Source organism: Fukomys damarensis, unplaced genomic scaffold (genome assembly GCF_012274545.1).
Source record: "Fukomys damarensis isolate Sample0158 unplaced genomic scaffold, DMR_v1.0_HiC HiC_scaffold_29, whole genome shotgun sequence".
NCBI classification, from domain to species: Eukaryota; Metazoa; Chordata; class Mammalia; order Rodentia; family Bathyergidae; genus Fukomys; species Fukomys damarensis.
This window is the reverse complement of record NW_022900941.1, coordinates 9,611,464-9,625,296: the sequence shown is the minus strand read 5'-3', so window position 1 is coordinate 9,625,296 and position 13,833 is coordinate 9,611,464. Positions and strand designations below refer to the sequence as shown.

Sequence of the window (13,833 nt, the reverse complement as noted above, 5' to 3'; positions counted from 1 at the left end):
AGGAAAGCAGAAAGCCAGACAGCAGAGGTTTTCAATCACAACTGCCATAATTAAGAATCACTCAAGAATGAATTAGTCAGCTTTACGTTACCATAACAAAATAGTTGAGATAACCAGCTTTTAAAAGAGTAAAGGTTTATTTTTGGCTCAGTTTTAGAAGTTTCAGCCCATGGTCAGTTGCTGTTACTGTTTTCAGCCTGTGGCAAAGCAGTATATCACGGTGGGAGCAGCTGGGAAAGGAAGCTGTTTACTGCATGACAGAAATCAAAATCAAAGGAAGAGGAGAGGCCAGGGTCCAATATCACCTTCAAGGGTCAGTTCCCAATAACCAATAACTTAACTAACTCCCTTCCAACTGGCCCCTAAAAGGTTTTATCACCTCCTGGTAGCATCAGAGACTAGAGACTAATTCTTCAACACTTGGTCTTTGTAGGAGACTTATCCAAACCACAGAAAAGAACTTTAAAAAGAATGCCATGCCTTTCCCAGCAGAGATGCTGGCTTGAGGATGGGATTTTTTCAAAGTTCTGCAGGAAATTCTCACCTGTAATTGGAGTTGGGAACCCTGGCTTAGGCTTGGCCTCTGCCTAAAACTCTAGTTTCTTTTTACTTTCCTACACTGCTGCATAGTCTGAGAGTTAGAGATGTGTTGCATTTAACCAATATCTTCTTTTTAAAAGTTTACTTCCTGAGGGTGTAACTCAAGTGGTAGAGCTGTGCTCTGCATGCATTTGGACTTGGGTTCTGTTCCCAGCACCAGACACACGCGCACACACACACACACACACCACGCAGGTGTTTACATCCTAAAAAGAAGTGTTTGCATCCTAGAGGGCCACTTACACCTTAATGGTAATTAGTTCCTCTTGCTCAATTGAGTTCCATGTCAGTGAAAGAAAGAGAGTTGGAGAACGTCAGGGAAGGTCCAGGTTGAGTATGCCCCAGCCACGATGCAAGAGTCAAAGGCAGCCCCAACCATTAAATCTGAACCTTTGCAGTGAGGCTCAGGAATCCATATTTTTAAAAAGTACTCCAGGAGAGATTCCACTGAATACCCATGGTTGGGGAATGGTGAAAAGGACAGAAAGTTGCCTGGAAGCAGAACATTGGTACAGGGAAGGGAAGAGGAAGTTATTGTCTGTTATTGGTAAAAACAAAACAAAACAAAAAAGCCCTTTCCCTCTACCCTCCTTAAATTCTGTGCTTAGAGGTCTGCAAATTAAACTGATAAAAGACCAATGGGCAAGAGAAAAGATAAATTTTAATTTGGGACTTACATACCATCTTACCAAAGGGGCCAAAAAAGGCACTTATGGAAAAAAAATAACTTTTTGAAAAGATAAATGGGCCCTTTTGGGGGCTGGGGATTTAGCTCAGTGGTTCTGCTGCCTGCTTCACAAACACATGGTCCAGAGTTTTATCCCTGGTACAAAAAAGGGGGGGCTCTTTTGGGAATAGATGGAAGGATGATAGTCTTGTAACAGCATTTGTTTAGATGTAGCATCAACTTCTCGTGTCTGATGACAAAAGTGCATCTTACTTTGTTGTTCCTCCTTGGGAGCCCAAAGGCAACAGGGCTAAGCATTCATGGACTGACACCTCTGAAACCAGAGCCAAAATAATAACGTGCTCCTTATAAGTTGATTTTCTCAGGTATTTTGTACCAGTGATGAAAAGCTGACTAACGTACCAAGTCTACTTGTCCTTGACTCTGTAATAGAGCAAGTATGTGCATTTGTCTTGGGGCATTTTTGTCTGCTGGGTTCTTCATCCTCCAGTCTGGCTCTTTGCAAGTGTAAGGCAGGGAGGCAGGGTATGGCAAAGCTGGCTGGGGGGAATAATGAGGATGTATTAATTACAAGATCTGAGGACACACGCCAACCAAATCTCAGAACCTTGTATGCAGAAGTTCTTGCAGGTTCCCATGAGATGTGGACAGGATAGAAGGACACAAACACCATCAAGAGCTCACTGTTATCATTGCCACTTCACAATAGCCCACCCCATGTTCCTCAGGGTGTGTTTTTATTTTGATTTCGATTTTTTCCTCTCTTTGGTTTGGCCCAAGCTCACTGTGCAGAGCCAATTTCACCCTTACCTTCCTCCTTCACTTTGCAGATAATTTTGTCTCCATTTTGGGCTTCTTTCATTCAATTCCTGGTTCAAGATGAGAAGGACTTAGAAACTAAGAGAAGAGCACCCCCAAAACCCAGTAACTTTATTTGGCAAGCTATTTCGAGGAGAGGACCCAATTATAAGTGGAGAAGGCTAAGGTCAGTGGGGGGAGGGGGACCGATAAGACAAATGAGCATCTTTTACCCAGTGTTCAGGTAGTGGTGATCTCCAGTTGCCTGGCACCCTATCCAATGTGTATTAGCCCCTCCATCTCTTTTTTGCCAAGTGCTTTAAAGTGATCTAGTAAGTTGTGTGATTAAGCATCCTAATTTTTTTGGTAGTAATGGGGATCGAACCTAGGACCTTGAACATGCTAAACACAGGCTTTCTCTGTCGCTAAGCTCTGCCCCCATCCCTAGGCATCCTAAATTCATCTGTGAGCTTTGTTTCTATGTCATGACCTCTGGATCAACCTGCCTCACAATGTACTTGGAGGTTCCCATAGCATAAAGATATTTTTGCACATGACAGAACACAAAGATACTCACTGTCAGGTAAAAAAGCCAAAAACCAAGACCAGACCAGGACTACAACAAGCCTTTACTATGGGGAGGATCTGCCAGGCTATAGCCTAACAAAGGAAAAACAGCATGGTGGAACAGGAGCTTCTTTTATAGGAGTGGGGTGGGGTTAACCTGAGCTTGGATGGAGTTGAGTGAGGTAGCATTAAGAGATTGGAGGAGCCTGTGACATCATTAGGAGGGGCTTGTGACATCACTGGTTACTCTGAGGTAGCAAGTACCAGGTTACTTTTTTGGTGGGAAAAGAGGCATGATGGGAGGAAGAAGGCTGTCCCTTGGTAGGAGAAGCCATATTTAACATGGAGGCTGCTATTCCATGTGGCAGCCATTTTAAGGAGCAGAGCATTATGGGAAGGAGGCTACTGTTTTATGTGGCAGCCATCTTGAGGCAAGGGAAATCTAATACTTATCAGTATGACTGGGGGAGGTGGTGGTAGAGGACTAAAGTGACCTAGTCACTCATCGTTAAGATTAACAAATAAAATGCATGTAGATGAATTATAGAGCAATTTCAGTAATGAATAGATCAGGAGCTTGCAAACTTTCCTTATTGAGACCTGAAATAAGGAAATATTTTTGAATTATAACCTCAGATTTACTGATCTATCTTTGAAACACAAGTAAAGGTATGACAGAGGAAAGGACCTTCCCCAGGAAGATCTTGAATGCAAAGATCACATCAGTGTTCTGTGGCCTGAGAATAATAGCTAATCAGCTTTCAACCAAGGTACAACCAAACAAAAAGATGGGGTGCATGACTCTATTTCCCACCCCCACCCTTGGTCACAGCTCTTTTGGACACATTTGGGCCCCTGCCCCAGAGTAACCAGCCCTTAGGCTGCCTGGTTACCTTTAAACTCAGGAGACTGGCTAATGTACTGGGCAAGGAGAGCCTCTGTGGAATCTGAACCCGGAAGTAGAGAGAGCACTGGCCAGCAGGGGTGAGGGCTATGCAGAAAGGTTCTAAGGCAGAGGCTACAAGGAGTGGCCAACAAGTCAGACTTAGGAGGAACAGAAACTGTAGCCAGGCGGGGAGAGCAGATGGTGGTAGGAGAGAAAAAAGTTGATATGGAAAGTAGCTGAGTCATCTCACCAGCATACACAGGGTTGGGCTTACAAACTACACTCCTGAAGCATAGGCAGGCAACTCAGGGAAGTGGACAGAGCCAGGAGTAAGACTGGTGGGACCAGAGTATGGTCAAAGGGAAATCCTACAGAGCCAGGGCCACTGTTTCCAGGCAGAAAAGTGAACCTAAAGCTTCAAGATGGTCTACATTTCTAAGAGAAACTGTAAGTCAGGATTTCATGTTAACCCTTTATTGGGGGGAGGGGGAAGACATGGAGGGTTTATTTTTTAAATGGGATACATTATCAGTATAGCAAAAATAAGAGGATGGGAAAAAATTAGTTTTTCTGTATCTGCACCAGAAGATACCTCCATTCTTCCGCCTTGACTACAAAGTATTTGTAGCCTGCAGCAACAGAAGAAGCTCTTCTCCCACAGTCATGGCCTGTGGAGTTGGCCTGCTTCATCAGCCGGGTTAGGAATATAGTTAGTCATGTCATCTTCTGTGGGTGCATCTGAGGCTACCCAAGACTCATTTGCTCCAGTCCTGTAGGTGACAAATAGGGAAATTCCCGTGTTGATCACTCCACTTATCAATACACTTACGGCAAAAGTTGTGAGCACATGGCAGGATGAGACCAGCTCATCCATCCATGCAGATGCAACACCGCTCCTCATCAGTCAGCTGCTTCACCCTTCCAAAGGCTAGTCTGAGAAGACCTTACAAAGGATAAAGTCTCATCAGATTCTTCAGAGGCGGAGCTCTGAGCCAATGTTCCTGCTGCTTGGCTTGTGATGCTCTATAAAGCTGAATGGACTGGTACAAATTCATGATCCATGATGCTTCTACAATGCCACTGCTTTTGTGAATCTTGGTACAGACCACCTGTACAGCCACTTTCCAAAAGACGGAGGAATCAGAACCAGGTTGTGCCTCAAAGAGATGTTTTTCCTGGCCAGCAGCCACTTTAGCAGTTACATCATTGAATTCAGCTACCCTCCCAAGAACCAATGTGACATGTTTTGCTACTTTCTCTGGTAACCAGCTGTGTCTGATCTGAAATTTGATGTCCCATGATGAAATAATCCAGAAAAAGTGTTGCTTCACATACTCCCACAAGTTCAAGGCATTGTGTCCCTGCTGCAGTGATGCTGCTCCACCTGCCACTCAGGCCAGCTGGGGAAGTGGTTCAGCCAACCCTCAGCTTTTTGTTTTTTGTTTTTGGTACTGGGGATTTAACTTGGGACCTTCCACTTGCAAGGCAGGTGGCAGAACCACTGAGCTAAATCCCCAGCCCAATCCTCAGTTTTTGTGTTAAGAACTTTTATGTTTTGCTTTCAATTAAATATAGTTTGTAGCTAGAAACAGTAGCATTCCCCTATAGTCCCAGCTACTTGGGAAGCTGAGGCAGGAATATTGCTTGAGGCCAGAATTTTGAGGCCAGTTGGCCAATATAGCAGGACCTTGTCTCTTAGAAATATATATACATGCATACATATGTACATACCATCACCATATTGATTTTTAAATATTGGACTTGGCACATAGCTCAGTGGTAGAGATTTCTAGTTCATACCCAGTACCAAAAACCAAAATCTAAACACACATCTATGAGCTTAGGACAGCAGAAAGCCTGCATGAAGACTCATGGCTCCTGGTTCAATGGCCAGGGGCTCCCCACTCCTACCTCTGGGAGGTCAGTCTTCGTTATTTCTCCTTCTGGATCCTTTGGCCCAGCTTGCTTTCCTTGTAGACATTAAATCTAACAAATTGGGTGTGTGTGCATTGCACTGCCATGGCCATCATTCTGTGCTCACCGACCAATGCTTGAGCACTTTGATCCCCATAGGAGTTCCCTGGTGAGGGAAGTACTGACACATTCCTAGAACTGATGAGCTGGCAGTCTGCCCTACGCTATAAATATAGGGCCGTGCCACTGTTCCTAGCTACAAAGTATACTTAATTAAAAGCAAAAAAACCTGCATCTGTTAATTGTCCCCGGGGGAGACTGAGGGTCTCAGTGTGCACTGACAAGCCCAGTGTCCACATCTGAGAAGAAGAAAGTGACAGAAGACTCTCCTTTGGGGCTAGCAAGTGGGCCTTTCTTCTATTTTTTGTTTGTTTGTTTGGGAATTAAGCCTTTTTTGGATCTTGCAATTGTGGGGCAGGCACAGTGCCACTGAGCCAAATCTCCAGACCCTCCATTATTTTTAAATACAAAGCCACCTTCAAAAACCAACAATGTGTGTGTGGGGGGGGGTTCAACATATAGAAACACTTAGGAAAGATATCAAGTTCCGGGTTAGTTCATTCATTACTTCAACTACACCCAGTTCTTAGGTACCACTTCCATCTTCAGAACCTAATGTCACAAGAAGGCCAGGCTGGGCAAAGAAGGCCCTTCTTTAAGAAACAAGGGCAAACACCACACCTGTAGCTTTACCACTGACCAAGAAGAAAAGGGAGGAAGAAAGCAGAGAGCAGGCTACGGAAGCCCCGTGTGATCCTCAGCCACAACAGAAAATCCAGAATTCAGTAAACAAGGTCTATGGTGCAATTAGGCACCTGCAGGGAAGTTGGACTGCAGGGCTGGGGTTCAAGACAGAAGACACAAAAGGCAGGTGGAGACCTGGGTAGAGGGAAAGGAGCCTACCCATTGGAAGGGGACAGGGAGAGGAAGACCTCGATGGAGGAAAGGTAGGCATGAGGAGGGGAGGGAGACAGGGGGCTCCTGTGCTGCTCCCTCTAAGGCCACACACACGTAGAGAGGTAGAGAAGTCAGGAGATAAGGTACAGGTGGCTGAGTGGATTAGTCATCATGGCACCAATCTGCTCTGAGCCTGCCCTGTGAACTGCTCCTGGCAGGCTCTGTCACTACCTGAGACTCTGGAGTGTGCATGCCTGTCCCCACCTTCTCCGAAGACCAGTGTCCTGTCTACTCAGACTAAAGCTCTGTACAAGTGGGGCTGCCTTTCCTGTCTAAAGTTCTGGGGTCAGAGACAACTAGACTTTGAAGCTCTTGGGAAGCTGGATAGTCTAAATCATAAACTAGGCCAGTGCTACAGGCCTGTAATCCCAGCTACTTGAGAGGCTAAAGCAGAAGGGTCATAATTTTGAGGCCAGCCTGGGCAACTAAGCCCAAAGGGCATAACATTGGGTTATAACAACTGGTGCCACACTTTTCCACTAAAAATTTGTACTTTACCATAACAGTAGCCAGCTTCATGTCTCAGTATTTGTGCCTGGAGAGAGGATACAGGAAGCAATCTTTGTGCTTACCTACTTGGTAGGATGAATGGTAAGGTGTGTGCACTTGTGCAAAAGTGTCAAACTGGGATTTTTAACCACAGAAGGCTCTAACATGTTTTGCATATGTTTACCTGAGCATCACATGGGGTAACATACACCCCTACCACTCTTCTGTTATGAAAACATGTATTTTATGATAATGAAATGTGGATGTGACTTACAGTAGCTGCACCAGGTGAAAGCCAAAACTCATTTGTGCATTTGCCCACTTGGCAGATAAATGGCAAGGAGTGTACAGGAGCTCCAAAGCAGCAACAGGTGAGTTTTATCCATGAAATGCTCATTGTTAAATTTCTGTGCATTGAGGATTTGCTTATTTAAAATGTTTTCTTTTGATTTTTTTCAATAGAAGTAGCCCAATGCATTGCAAGGGCACATGAAAAATCAGATTTGCCAGTTTTGAAGGAGGTCAAAAGTGAATCATCAGATCAATCATGCATAGATAATGATGACAATGACTATGACTTTGACATTGGCTGTGTGAACCAAAGTTCCTGTGACAGTGAAATGGAACAAGAATAAACTGATGCACAGGGAATGAAGAGTTCCTTGGTTCAGATGATGAAGAAAAAACAGCAGTGTGAATGTGTATTTGATTGTCAAAATGTTTCAAAATGGTCATGCACCCAAATGGAACAAACCAATGTTAGAACTGGATCAAAAATATAGTGAGGCCAGGCATGGTGGTGCACACCTGTAATCCCAGCACTCGGGAGGCTGAGGCAGGAGGACTGCTGTGAGTTTGAGACCAGCCTGGGCTACATAGTGAGTTCCAAGTCAGTCTCAACTACATAGTGAGACCCCGTCTCAAAAAAAAAAAATTATATATATACATTTTTTTTCATATTCTCTAGGGTCGCTGTATTGCTGCATTAGACACACATGAATCCCTTTATTCACTGACTTTCAGTTGACTTTCTGTAAGACCCCTTTATATATATATATAGTGAGGATCTTGGCACTGGACAGAATGCCAGCACTCCCATTCAGTGTTGGAAATAGAAACAGATGAAATGCTACACACAATGTTGTGAAATTCACAAAGGCTGAAATACAAGTGAAACGGTCTGTATGCACCAACTGTGATATTAAAAAATATATTTATTATGACACCCCACAAGCCGAAATGAAAGCATTCATATAGGTCTGCTGTACTTAACAGGTATTTTTCATGGTAATAGCAGGAATGTAAAAGACTTATGGAAAAGTGATAGGTCAAATTATGTCATAAAAGTTATGCCATTGTAGATGTGAAGATTTACTACCCTTCCAATTTAGAAATTTATCCTGGAATTCAGCCACCAGGTCCTTATTCATATAGTAATAAACTGAATAATATTGTGAAAAGATTTGTTGTTCCTATCTCCCAAACTAATCAGACTGTGACATTATATAATTGGTTCACCAGCTTCTGATCAATGTTACATTTGCTAACAGAGCACAAGTTAACCAGCATAGGTACTGTACACAGGAACAAAGCAGAAATTCCAAATGACACGTTGCAACTTCAAAAATGGAGAATTGTATAGTACAATCTTTGGATTTCAGAAAGATTTACATTGCCCTTGTACATGGCAAAGAAAAACAAAATGGTACCATTGATGTCACCATTGTACCTTAATGGAAATATTGATAGGGAAATCTGACAAAATGGAAGCCTGAGATGGAAACTTTCTACAACAAAACCAAAGGTGGAGTACATGTTGCTGATGAGTTATATAGCATCTATGATGTCACTAAAAACACAAAGCATTGGCCAATGGTTATATTTTACTTGATCCTAAACATGTGTGGCATAAATAGTCTGATAGTTTACAAATAAAATAATAAGTGCAAAATAACATGAAGAGATTTCCATAGAGGATTGGACATTTTCATAGTTGATATTTATTCTAAATGCACTAGTATTAGAATTTTATACTTTATTTTATTGATATTTTATGTTTCTGTTAACTACATATTGTATAATATAATAAGACCCTCCTGACAAAACAGTAAGACTAGCAACATGTCAAGTATGTCCTACAAAAAGGTCAGGAAAGTGAAACACATGTGCTGTGTAAACGATATGTGTGTATAGAATATGCTGTTGTCATGTGCGAAGGTCACCTTAGGTGTGATAATTGAAGTAAAGATTTTTTTTTGTAGAGTGCTGTTGGTATTTTCATTGTAGTTTTTATAGGAATTTATTTCTGTTGTTATTTTTTAGACTTTAGACACCAAAATACAGTTAATGTTGAAAGTTTTGATACTTTTTATGAATACTCAATAAATATTAAAAATTCAGGGACAGGGATTTAGCTCAGAGGTTCCAACACCTGCCTTGCAAGTGCAGGGACTCGAGTTCAATCCCTGGTACCAAGAAAAAGAAAAAAATTCAAAACTTTATTTTTAGGTATTTTTTACAGTTAAGTACCCACTGTTTTATATAATAACACTCATAATTAAATTAATAATTAGCAGAAATATCCTAAATAATAAATGTGGGCATTATACACCCAAGTTTCTGTACCTTTATGACAAAATGTATGTTATGCCACTCAGGCTAAGGGGATCCTTTCATGAAAAGAGCTGGGAGTGTAGCTTAGTGGTACAGTATTTGCCTAACATGCACAAGGCCCAGGGTTAAAGCCCCCCCAACACACACAAAAGATCCTAGTCTGTTGGGACCCATACGCTGGACAGAAGTGTCTGCTGGCTCTTTATACAGCCATTTCATGGGCTCTTCACAACTCCCAGAGGTGTCTGGTTCCCACCGAACATAACACAGTCTCACAGAGGGAAGTATTGGCCCCACACACATCTGACACCTGGTCCATCAATTAACAAATCTTACCAGCCAGCCCCAACTCTAAGGACCAGATATGGCACAGTGATAGAGGAACAAAATCCCAACTGTCATGGAGCTTAAGGTATTTGGAGAGGGAAAGAGAAATAGAAGACAAATGGAAAAATTCAAGTAATGATCAAGAATATTCAGTGGTGGGCTGGGGATGTAGCTCAGAGGTAGAGCACTTTTCTAGCATGTGTAAGACCCTGGGTTCCATCCCCAGCACCAAAAGAAAAGAATATGCAAAGGTATTAGAGAGTGGTAAGCATGTGAGTTGGGCACTACTCTGGCTGCAGAAGTCAGAGGCCCAAAAAGAGGGCCAGTAGATCCTCATAAAAGGCCTGCCATTCAAACAGCATCAGAGCTGCTGTTCCAGGACCTGAGCAGGCAGGTGCTGCTGGAGCCCCATGGGGCAGGGAAGCTCTGGGCAGATTCAGGGCAGAGGGTTGGGTAGGGGCCAGGTTCCTCTAGCCTTATGGGTCCTGGAGAGAGGGGATGTGAAGACACTGGAAGGAACAAAGGTAGTGAGAGTGGAGCTTGTCCCTCAATGGCCAGTGCAATGATCAGAACATAGTAATGGACTGACCAACTTATGCAATTAATAATGCAATTTATTCAATTAATAATTACGGAAAACCTACTGTGTGTCTGACTCTGTCATAAGCAGTGAACACATCAAAGTCCTTGATCTCTTAGAGATGTTAAAAATTACAGACCCAAGAACAGTGGCACGTGCCTATACTCGCAGCTACTGGGGAGGCTGAGGCAGAAGTGTTAACTGACCTGAGGGTTCAGGACCAGTCTGGGTATCATAACAAGATCCTGTCTCAAAAGGATAAATAAATAAATAAATAAATAACAATAAGAAATTTCAAGAAAATGCTGTTTTGGACTAAGCTCCTGCACTAGGACCTGAAAGACCAGGCTAAAAACCAAAACAGAGTTCTGATGCTAAGGTTCTATATTACTATACTGAAATTAAGCTGTTTATCTGATCTTCCAAAGAAAAGGGTTTTTTTTTTGTTTTTGTTTTTTGTTTTGTTTTGTTTTGGGTAACAGGGATCAAACTCAGGACCTTGCCCTTGTGAGAAAGGTGCTGGCACCACTGAGCTAAATTCCCAGCCCCAAGAAATAAAGATTAAAAGAAACAACAGCCAAATTGCCCAAACAGGCAATTTCAGTTGGCATAATAATGAAGTTCCCTCTGCTTTCTTTCACAGTAAAGGTAACTTGAAGTAACCTGATGTAAACCAACCAGTTATTTTTCTATTATTCTGTCTCCCTGTCCCCTCCATACAAGGCAAGAAACTTAGAAATGACCAATCTCCTTTTTCTGGGCTCTTTCTGCTTTCTTCAGGTCCTTTTCTGTCCATAAAACAAACCTCTGCCCAGTTCATTGGAATGTGTGTTCTCTTTTAGAGAATGAGCATTCTATTTTATGGAAGGAAGTTGCCCAATACCAGAAAGGAAAATACAGCCGATTAAGATCATGAAAGCAAGCACTGTTCTTTTGTTTTTTGACAGAGCTTACACTATGGAGGGGCAGGGATGTGTGAGGTGATAATGGAGGAAGGGAAGAGACTGGAGGGGCTGACTCAGATGTGGCTGTCATGGCAGACTTTCTGATGAGGTAAAATCTCAGCCCAGAACTCAAAAGGATGTTGAGTCTTACAATGAAAAAATGTTTTAAGGTGCTAGGTATGGAACCTAGGGCTGGATACATGCCAGGCAAGTACTCTACCCGTGCATCACCAGCCCAGCTATGAAGGTCTTGAGGAAGAGCTTTTCAGGCAGAGCAAGCAGCAAGTACAAAGGCCCAGGGAGGAGAGCCTGCTTGTTGACTGACCAATAGTTATAGTGCCTGTGGGTTCACTATTCAGGACCTGTGTACCGGCCATTAGCCTGGGAACTCTAGGAATGTTCCTGGGTCTTTCCCTTAGAGCAAGGTGGTCAGATACGTGTGGTCTGAGCCACTTCATCCCTTTATGGCACCCTTCTTTCCCCAAGCAAGGCATTTAAATAGGAGAGGGGCAAGGACAGGTGTTGGATCTATCACACTGTCTGAAGAACAGGCAGATAAATCCAAGAAAGAGGCAGATTCTGCGCTCAGAGCCTACCACATACATGGCTATTTCCAGTTTTAACAAAAGGAGAGCCCACCCTGTCCATCACCCGCTCTCCACCCACCTGGCCATGAGCCCCATGACACTGACTCTCACTTCTCAGGACACTCGTGTGGTGAGCACTTTGCCTCTCTCACTATCCCCAGGGGTAGGGAGGACACAAGGGGAGTCTGTGGGTGCCATCTTTTCTGGGTCTGCTCCAGGCCCTAAGCCAAGGGTCCTAGAATCTCAGCACCAGCTCCATCCAGATTCCAGGGCCCCATGCTGGGCCTTCTCATGGGCATCAGTGATGGAAACTTGCTAGTCACTTCCTCATTATTCCGAGGTCATTTCTGCTTCCCTAGTCATCCTGCTGACAGGCTCTAACTTCTACTGATTTAAGAATTTTCTATGCTTACTAACAAAATATGACAGGCAAGCTACTTCCAAACATACCTGACCACACACAAAATCCCATGGGGCACTGGCTGGGTACAGACTACCCAACCTGACCATTCCTTCAGATTTGCCTCTGGGCACTGGCCTCTTGGTCAGGTGAAATGATGGGACTCAGGAAGAAGGTCCTGTCTACAGAGCACTGTAGGGTACCACGAAAGGACCTCTAATGATGCCACCTCTGCCTTTCCCATGTGAGTCCGTTCCCCGGAGACCGGGACTGCCCAGGGAGGAGCACCTGGTTTCTGGGAACCTCGACAGAGAAGGCAGAGTCCCAGTGCAGAGGCTGTCTGGCTAGCCCTGGTCAACTTCCCTTGCCTCAGCCTTAGACCAGCAGCATCAAGGTCACCAGAGGTCTCATCCCAGCCCCACTGAGTCAGAAACTCTGGGGAGGAGCCCAGCAAACCAAGTTTGAATAAGCACCACCCCCCAGGTGATTCTGATGCAGAATGATGACAAGAATTCAGGCTTGGGCCGAGAAGGCCAGGGTCAAGGCCCTCCTGGCCCTGGCCCTTCACTGCTCCCCTGGCCAAACCCTAGGACTGGTGGGATATTGCAAGGTCTCCCAGTGATGTAATCCCAGGAATATTTAAGTGGAGATTAATCTCTAACTTCCTTTTACAGATATCTTGGGTGGAGAGAGTAAGTGCAGTCACTTTGTCCTTGGGTAAAGTCACAAGGGAGCTGCCTACTTGAGTGAGCTAGACCATTTAATTTCCTCAATTTAAGAATCTTGCATTACCTTAGGAAGGAACCCCACGCCCACCACACAGTCCTCCACAACTGACAAGGGTAGAAGGAAAGCCAGCTGGAATCTGCTTCCCCAACCTCAACCCTTTTGGGGAAAGGGAGTATCTTGGCCTTTCTGACGCCTCACAATGGGGATAGAACCCAGGGCTTTGTGCAAGGAGTCTGCCACTGAGCTAAACCCTTAGCCCTACATCTGCGTTTTGAGCAGGTTGTTACATCCCTCAGAAGGTTCTACACCCTTCACATTTACCAAAAAGAGCCCAATTTATTGCATGCATTGTCTCACTGATTAACAAGGCTCTGCATGTTAAGCAAGCAGCCCAAGGTCACACAGCTGGTGGTGAAGGCAACAGTGGGTCGGAATCTCCTCCCTTTGGACCCGCCTGTCTCCTCCAGGAGCTCGACCCGGCCAGCTGGGGCTGGAACCAAATTCTTGCCCCTTGGCAGTCCCAGCCCTCAAGGAATTTGCAAAGCCATTTTTCAGGGATCCAGGAAGTCACCCGGGTCCTACTCCCATGAGATCGCGCCCCCTGCAGGCGGTGCTCTGTCCTGCGCTCCGGGGCGTAAGGGCTGCTCTCGGGGGTCTGCTCCGGGAATCCCGCGCTGATTTGGCTCCACCTGGG

The 13,833-nt window shown here is 44.3% G+C and overlaps 1 pseudogene; it reads right to left on the bottom strand.

The window, feature by feature from the left end:
* Positions 1 to 4,022: 4,022 nt before the first annotated feature.
* LOC104867825 lies at positions 4,023 to 4,838 on the bottom strand (annotated as a pseudogene).
* Between the last annotated feature and the right edge of the window lie 8,995 nt (positions 4,839 to 13,833).